The following is an 8,156-nucleotide window of genomic DNA, read 5'->3' on the forward strand; positions in this document are numbered from 1 at the left end:
GAGCAGAGGGAGAGGGAGAAGCAGGCTTCCCACTGAGCAGGGAACCCGATGTGGGGCTCGATCCCAGGACCCTGGGATCATGACCTGAGCCGAAGGCAGACGCTCAACCATCTGACCCACCCAGGCGCCCCTCTATTTTTAAACTTTTAAACGATGTCTCTTATGGCATGTTACTGGGCACATCAATTTATGATGGATAACATTCCTTGTGAGTTTGCACTTTTTAACAAAAGTGACCCTGTTCTATTTAATGCTTTTTTCCTTAAGTTCTACTTTGATGTTTGCATTGTAACCCATGTTTTCTTTTTTTTTCAGTGAATATTGACATAACGTATCTTTATTCCACTGTTTATCTTAACTTTTCTGAGTTACTTTTGAGTATATCTCTTACACACAATGTAGAGTTGGATTCTGTTTTCTGACCCAATTAAAAATCACTTCTTCTAATAGCGAGATTATTTCCTTTACATTTATTTTTATAAGATAGGCTTATTACTTCTTTTATTTCATGTTTCTGCCTTCTCACTGCTTCTATTTTCTATCTTGATATGGTCAGTGTTTGTGGTTTTTCCTCTTTAATTTTCTTCCAGTGATTTTATGGATTAAAGCCCATATTTAGTTTCACCAATGATTTCTTTTAAATCCTTAGGTACCAGCTTTCTCAGGTTATTAACATGAAATAATATCTAATGACTGATAGCTATTAAGATGAAGAATTTATTAGGGATAACATTTCTTTCCATTTCACAGGTTTTTCTTGGTATCCTCTGGGCGTTCTTCCTGGATAATTACTGAATTATTAAAATAGTAGTCTTTTAGAATTTATTATTTCTTTCCTTTAAAGATTTATTCATTTCAGAGATAGATAGCGCGAGTGGGGGAAGGAGCAGTCGGGCCGATGTTGGGGGCGTCTGGGGTTGGGTTGATGGACCTGGAGATCATGACCTGAGCTGAAACCAAGAGTTGGACCCTTAGCCAATGGAGACATCCAGGCGCCCATAGAATTGATTATTTCTACTTTCAAGAATTACACTTGCATCTTGTTTTATAACCTTATGTGCCAGGTCATTTAGATTTGGTTACGTGTTTTAACTCACGTACCTGGGCCTTTCATGCCACCGTACCTGAACCTGTGACCTGAGCTGAAGGCAGATGCTTAACCGACTGAGCCACCCAGGCGCCCAGTTGTGTATTTTCTGAAGATTTGCATATTTGATAAGATTTTTCCATTATTGCTATATGAAAAGGACACTTTACTGAATTGTAGAACTCATGAGTCATGGCGGTTTCCTTTAAAAATTATGGGATTCCCTTTACTTTTGGCATTGAATGTTGGAGAGAAGATGTCTGACTCCAGTCTGGTTTTTTTGTTTTTATTTTTAATCTTCTCATAGATAACCTGGAGTGCTGGGTGTTGCATAAGGTTGGGGGCTGGATTGTTCCACAGCCTCAATAGGGTAGGGAGGGAATGGGGTCACATGTGGGTCAGGATGGGAGGGAATTGATGTGTCATGGAAGTTGTGTTTCCACTCTTCACTGAAATTATTGCAGATAGTTTACACTTGTTTTTTTGTTCAGCCTCCAAGTACACATGATGGGCACAGCTTTCTCTGGGATCTTCCCTGGGGCTTTTATGCACCAAACTGGAAGGGTGACTTGTCATTGCGGATGGATGACTCTCTACGTACAGTGTCCCAAATATCTCTACTTTGAGAGTGCATTTTAATATATCAGGAGGAAATGGTCAGGCAGGTAAAATTCTGGATGAGAGAAAACAGAGCTGGCAGAATCTCATTGGTGGTCCCGCTCCCAAATACGCTGCGGTTAATTCCCATAGGAAGTGTCTCCATGGGAGTGCTCTACATGTTTCTCATGGTCGTTTTTGCCCTTTCAGAATGGGGTTGAGGGTCCTGCCTCCTTCCCCATTTTAGGAAAGTTCCTTCTCCATGTCAGAAGGAATCTGGGCTGCTATTGAGACCCCGAGGAGGCTTCGAGGTTTTCTGTTATACCCTCTGGCTTGCTTTTCTGCCCTGCTGCTGCAACCTCTGGATCTATGCATCTGTCCTGTAGGTTGCTCACCTTCACCTCTAGCTCTCACCCTCGTTATTAGGGATTGCTGGAGAGATCTGTGAAGACCCGCTTCGCTTCTCGCGGCAAGCACCACCTCCAGAGTGGAAGAACCTCATCGGCTTCAGGTGAGATCTTTTGATCCTGTCTCTTCTTGACTTTATAGATCAGATAATCCTCTCTCTTGGCAACATCTCACTTTCAGCACTGAGGACTTGTTTTTGGTATTTTGCTTTTATGATTTTTGTCTGTTTCTGGGAGGAGGATTTGAAACTAGGTGTTCCAGCATCACCTTCCCTAGAATTCAAATGATTCCAGAGAACTTTTTTGCAAAAAAAAATTCATTCACAGTTCATCTCCTTCTTAAGAGTCAGAAAGATTCCTTTGATAATTCTTTTTTTTCTGGTCACCCTCAGCAAGGTGGCCTTAGCTCATTCAGTTTTCAACTGGATAGTGTTAGCTTTCTTTGGACTTCGATCCCCCAAACTTGGGGGTGCTCCTTTCTTTTGAAGAGTAAATATTTTATTGGTAAGTAAATGCTTTCAGTGGCAACGATAAATTCACTTGAGCAGAAGACAATAATCAACTCAAAAGAATACACGCTGGCTAATCATCAGAAAATGTGTGGCCGTTAGGGCTGTCACTTAGAAATCCAAAATCATTCAGAGGCCAAATCTTAAGATCCATCCTCTGATTAGTCCATATGGAAGAGGTCCATAGCACCTGGAATCTGTGGAATTCTGTAGATTATCACCTTCTAATCAAACATGACCCACTGGCACATAACTATGACTTTTAAAGAAATCTGATGAACTATTGGGGAACATTTTGTCTCCTTGCAAACCAATTGCTCTTTTTACAAATACTGGATTTTGGATCACTCTGGTTTTTTGCAATCACAATGACACCTCTTTGGCTACCATAAAAATGTCAACAAAGATTTTCTGCAAAGACAATATCTGACTTTGAATTGCAGGCTCTGTTGATGGTCCAGAACACACGAGGACACCACCAACATATTCAAAAGCACAATGAGGTATACGGCCATACTGAACAGTACAGCTGACGAGTTGAAAGGCTTTTCCCAGAACACCATGAAGCAGAATTCTATGTAGATCCTGCCACCACTGAACATATATAGGTCTGTTCTACAATGCGTTCCATTTTTAGGGTGATTGCAGGCCTTCCAGAAAAACAAACAAACAAACAAACATCTCAAACGTGTCTCATGATTCATGGTTTCAGGATTCCTCTGGCCTCAAAGAAGCCTAGGGGCTCTCACCCAGGACCCAGGGAGCCTTTCTTACCTGGGCCACAGTTAGGATGATCCTTTTCTGAGGCCTGTCATCCACAATGCTCTAACCACAATCTCTCTGGAGCAGTGGGTGTGGGCCTGAAGGAGAGGAGAGCAATAGTAGTAAGTACGTGTGCTAGCAAGCGCGCTTCATCCCTTGGGCCACCTGGAGGGTGGCTGGCAGACTGCGGACCCATCAAGTATTGTGACTGGCTTCACTCCAGACACCTCCCACTCACTTGCAGACACAATTTATTTTGCAGATTATCTCTGGCAAAATGTTATCTCCCTGGCTTCCCTGTGCCCTTGAGGATACTATTGGGCATCTTTTTTCCCCATCTATCAGGTAATGAATATACAAAAAAGCAAACAAGTTTTAAATGTAACTGGGAAAATAAATCTACTGCAAATAATGTTGTAATACAAAAGCAATGTAAAAGATTTTCGGATTATCTTTGCTGCTGTACATTATTGTGAGCATAGAGGATGAGTTGACTCAGAACAGTGTTGACTTGTGCATTATGTCTATAATTCCTCACCCCCTAATCCTCAGATAAATCCCTTACTGAAATGACTTCATGTACCAGCAATCACATTTCAGCTGCTTTCAACATGACATCTTAGCTATTTTTCTGAGTGTTACCTTTTAACTATTTCCACCAAATGAGGCATAAATTTTGAATGTTATATACTTACATTATCTTTTTGAAGCATTTTTTCCCTATAAAAATGTATGCATTCTAATTTTTCTTGTAAGGGATTAAGGGTGGCGTCCTGATTTAGAACATTTCCATCTCTCTCTGACATTTAGTAAGCTGTTAGCGACAACTGATGAATGTAGCTTACTGTCTTCAAGTTACATCAGTTATATAGTGAACTGAATGAGAATATATTAAGCTTATTTTTAGAATGTTCCCTCTTATAAACGCATCCCATATGTCATAGAGACTTAGCAGCCCCAGTAACGTGGGAAGTGAACTTGTCAGATATCACTCCCTTTGCAGGGTCAGGTCTAATCGAAACTTAGAAAGGGAAGTAGGGGACCACTAAAGAAAATTCCAAGTGATTCAAGTAGCAGTATTTATAAACCTCTGAGTCAGTCATGATTCAGCGCCAAAGCGCAGTACTAAGGACAGTGTTTAAAGAGACAGTGGTGTGAAATTAAAGCTCGGACCACCTGTGGTTCGTATTTGTGGGTATTTGGCGTTATGAGTAGGCAAAACATTTGGCACAAAACTGTTTCACTCCAGGCTCATTTGTGTAATTCTTCACAAACTTGAAAAGCAAATTTAAACTCTTCCTCCCAATCATTTTATTTTTAAAATAATCCAAGCAGAGAAGGAGGTATCCTGTGAAAGTTCATTTAAAATTAAAATTGGAAGTCTAACTGGATTTTTAAAACACAGGACTAGCATTTCTTGAGTATTTCACACCAGATACACCACGACTATGTGTTGGTCCCATAATGCCCATTTTATAGATGTGAAACTCGACTTAGACTTTCTGAAAGCAACACAGCTAATAAATAATTTTCAGTCATGATTTAAACTCAGATACTTGCTGTCAGACAGACCAAAGTTGCCCACACCATGCTATCTCCTGTGGTGAAAAGAAGTGACGTGCCATGTTGAAAGAGCGAAACCTGCAAACGCAACTTGGGTTTAAAGTAAACTCCCTAACGTTTTAATCATGGAGATAAAATGATGGAGATAAAATCAGAAATCATTTTTGAAATTTTGGAGGATAAAAGTATAATTTAAATGAAGATGGTACTTGTCTCTCTTTGGATTGATATTGGTAGAATTATAACCTCCAATATTCACTCTTTTTCCTTTTGAATTTTGAAGACAGATTCAGGGCAACTTTGTCATATTAGTGATGATCACTCTAGGTGTATCTGACAATTTTCCTTCTAGAATGATGTTGGATTATGATGAGTTTCCTAAGTAGAATACGTGGGGGACCAAGTATTCAGGTTTTTGACATCAGTTGGTCATGTGAGGACAGACTCCATCAGGGATTTTAAAAAGGGCCAGGAATCATCAGGTTTGGCGATGCTTAGCAATGCAGCGTGTTCTTCCAGCCCCCCAGGGCAGGACGGTTATGGAGCCCCCACCCCTCCAGGGTAAATCTGGCTCCCTGAATGACTGGACCCCTTCCATTGCCGGTCAAGGTACCCGTGCAAACAGTGCAAGGCGACCACAGAGACGTTACATCCTTGTGGCATGGATAGCCCTCGAGCTACAGAAAGGAAACCACACAGAACAGGGGTCCCCACAGACTTGGATTCACAGAGCAATACCTCTTTTATCCATACATACATTAATTTATTTGGGGGGCATAGGGTTGTCAAACTGTTATTTTTCAAGTAAGTTGTTAAAAAAAAAAAAAGCCCTTGTCATCTACCATCATTTCAGAAAAGAAAGGCCACTTTAAAGATAAAACAAGGAAGGACCTAAGATGAAGATCAAGAACACCTAAATGGAATAGATTTACCTTCACTAAAAACTCACTTTCTGGCACTTATCTCTAATTTTTGCCTCAACCTGTTGGAAACTAAATCATGGATCAGCACTGGCTAGGGACTGTTGCCAGACAAACCTTGACTATGAAGCATCTGGAAGCTGCACATGAGTCCTAGAACTTTGGCTCACTCACCAGACCTGAGGGAAGTCTGGAAAAAGCGCCCTAAAAAAAGCCCAGAACAGGGTCTTATGCATATGGCATGTGCAAAAACTGTTTGTGGTTGAAATTGAAGAAAGATGACTGTTTGCCCGGTGCCTGCAGAGGGGACAGAGAGTCACTCCAGGGTAACTGAGGATGCCCGCTGCTCTTTATCCTCTGCTGGGAGGCATGGGGGTGGGGCTGCAGTATGAAGGTCACAGCCCTCCCCTCAGGAACCAGCCGGTCCAGCCCGAAGGCCCAGACTGAGGCCTCGCTGCATTCTCAGGGACTGAACATCCCCTCAGAGAGGCTCCCCAGGTGCCCCCATGCCACCCTCTGCCTCAGTGGGCCTTGTGATCCTCTTGCTGGGATCTCCTTGGCCCAAGGATGTCAATGCAGAGTAGTGAGGAGATCACCAACTTTCAAGATAAGCAGACCTGGTTGGAATCTTTATAAAATTAAACTTAGTATCTACAGATGCCTTTCTCCTCAGACTTACTGCGTCTGAGGATCTACATCAAAACATAACAGGCCAACTGCATTGAACACAGGCATAAACAAAAATAGAAATTTTATATTTTAAAAGCAGTTATTAAAATAACCCACTAAAAATCAGTGTTCATGCCTTATTTTAAAAAAAAATATTTCTAATAGGGTTTGGTTGATATATTTAGCTTTTTAGGTATCTGGTACATACCGATTTATGACTGTTACATCTTTTTCATAAAGGGTGTTTATGTTTTATCATCTTCCTCTTGTCCTGATTAATGCTTTTAATCTTACACGTGGCTTTGCCAATTCTAATTGTACTGTCGCTTTTCCTCTTTCCTTTCTTTTCTTTTTTAAAAGAATGCATTTTCCTGATATCTGCTTGCCTCTTCATTTCTTTTCAACATTAAACAAATCACTTGGTTTTAAGTGTGCTTTGAAATAAGATACATCTGCTTTTTAAAGTCCAATCTGACAATTTTTGTCTTTGAAAGATGAATCCAGCTCATTCATATTTAATGGAATATCAGATATCTTTGATTTTATTTCTTTCATCTTACCTCATGCATGCCATTTATGTTACTTTGTTTTTCCTTTCTTCCCCTTAATTTTGGTGGGTTGATCAAGGTACCATTAATTCTCTCCATTTTACCTATGAAATGTAGAGGTTCTAGCACAATCTCCCACTCCTCTAGGTATTACTCTCCCATTTTGCTCATTTCTACTGAACGCTTCTTTTCTCTGCGGTGAATACGAAAACCAGGGGGCAGCTATACCTCTCCATCAAAGTATTTTATTTTCTGATTGTCCTTTTCCACCTTCATAACGCTTTTACTTCCTCACTCTTATCTCAGATAAAAACTTAAGTTCTTCCTTTCTCTACCTGCTCCTTCCTCCCTTCCCAAGGATTGATGACAGTTTAGTACTTTTGGACATTTGTAGGTTTTCCCCGTAGGATGTTTCTTCTATCTGTATGACCATTATTTAGCACTGACCCTACAAATTCCCAGGCATCCATCATTTTCCATTCAGACTTATATATATCTAAGTGGAAAACTGCACACACAAACACACACACGCATGCGTGCACGTACGTACATATGTAGAGACAGAGACTCACATTCATGCTGTTTCCTCACCATCTTGTGCCCCACTAGAGACTCTGTTCTGCATTTTGTCGACTTACAGTCCTTCCCGAAGTATTTCCTTAGATAAATCTCTAAGGGTGACAGAAGCCCTGGATGTTTGCAGAGTAGCTCCCAGCCTCCCCTCACCCTGGCAGGTGGCTCTCTCAGCAAGGGGTGGGATTTGGGCTTGGGATCCTCCTCCCTCCATTCTGTGCATGTAATTCCTCAGTCTCAATCTCCTGTCTTCTCCCAATTTGTGTTGACCTTTTCCTTTGTACATCACATAGTTTTCATGTCTGACAGCCTATACATTTTTTTATGCTTAAACTTAGGAATTCTGCCACAACATGCCCAAGCGTGTTTTTGTTTGCTTGTTTGTTTGTTTTTAATTTCCCCCATCAATTCTGCCTGAAACTCCATGAGCACTTTAAATTTGCAGACTTGAGTCTTTCTTCAAACCAGGAAAGTGTCTCCTATTATTTCCTTAGTTAATGCATTCCTGCATCTGTTCCTTT

At 40.9% G+C, this 8,156-nt stretch overlaps 1 pseudogene; it reads right to left on the reverse strand.

Moving 5' to 3' along the window:
• Nucleotides 1–2,673: 2,673 nt before the first annotated feature.
• On the reverse strand, nt 2,674–7,338 carry LOC118544902 (mitochondrial inner membrane protease subunit 1 pseudogene; annotated as a pseudogene).
• Nucleotides 7,339–8,156: the final 818 nt, after the last annotated feature.

This window comes from Halichoerus grypus, chromosome 11, assembly GCF_964656455.1.
Source record: "Halichoerus grypus chromosome 11, mHalGry1.hap1.1, whole genome shotgun sequence".
Lineage (NCBI taxonomy): Eukaryota > Metazoa > Chordata > Mammalia > Carnivora > Phocidae > Halichoerus > Halichoerus grypus.